The sequence below is a fragment of the Penaeus vannamei genome, chromosome 22 (assembly GCF_042767895.1).
Source record: "Penaeus vannamei isolate JL-2024 chromosome 22, ASM4276789v1, whole genome shotgun sequence".
Lineage (NCBI taxonomy): Eukaryota > Metazoa > Arthropoda > Malacostraca > Decapoda > Penaeidae > Penaeus > Penaeus vannamei.
Genome location: NC_091570.1, coordinates 13,022,576 through 13,023,590, shown reverse-complemented (window position 1 = coordinate 13,023,590; position 1,015 = coordinate 13,022,576).

Here is a 1,015-nt window from a genome sequence, read left to right as displayed (position 1 = left end):
TTGACTGGGGGAGAGGGGGAGTAGAGGTAGGATGGTTCAGGGTAGAGGGAAGAGATACTGGGGGAGATGCTGAAATATGGGAGATGGGAGAGTAACAGAGTGGACAGTTTTGGAATAGGTGGAGAGGACTTAGAAACAAAGGTTCTCTTGAGAGAAGCAGAGGAAGAGGAGGGTGTAGGAGAGGATGTGGTAGAAGATGGAGTGGAACGTTTAGGTTGCCTGGTGCGACAGGTTAAGTGAGGAGGGGAAGTGGTAGAGATTGGAGTACCTGGATTTAAATTGGAAAATGAATTTGACTGGGGGAGAGGGGAGGTAGAGGTAGGATGATTCAGGGTAGAGGGAAGAGATACAGGGGGAGTTGCCGAGACATTTTTAGAAGATGGGAAAGGAGCAGAGTGGACAGTTTTGGAAAAGATGGAGAGAGAGAAAAACCTTGTCGGCAGGCCTAGTTTGAATCTGAGAACTAATACCTTACATTCAAGCTTATAGGCAGGACGGCTCCTATAAAATACATTATGGCAGCAACCACAATTGGTACACGTACGTGACTGAGCAGAGCAGTTTGAACGGTCATGACCAGGTTGGGCACATAGGGGACAGCAGTCTGTGAAGCGGCAGTTTGGCTGAGTGACCAAAACGCCAACATTTCTGATACTGACGAAGAAGGGGTCTATGTGGTCGGACAGGGCTGGATACCACCAATATAAACTTCATGTCTATGGTAGTTAATCTTGGTAGTATTGGTGTGGGATTTACGATGACCTTTGGAAGGAAGAGTGTAGTACTGTACTGCCACGTATCGTAGATAGAGCAGTCAGTTCCAGTACAAATATTAAGAGAGGAGTAAGGTTCGACAGGAATAGGTTTGCTAGTGAGGTCAGTCAGGGTTGATAATGCACGAGCTTGGGATCCCGATGTAACTGTGACAAGGCGTGATCGATTGAAAAGACTGCGAAAGGAAACCTTACCTATTTGTTTTAGGAGACATTTTTGGAATAGAAGGGTATTTTTAGTG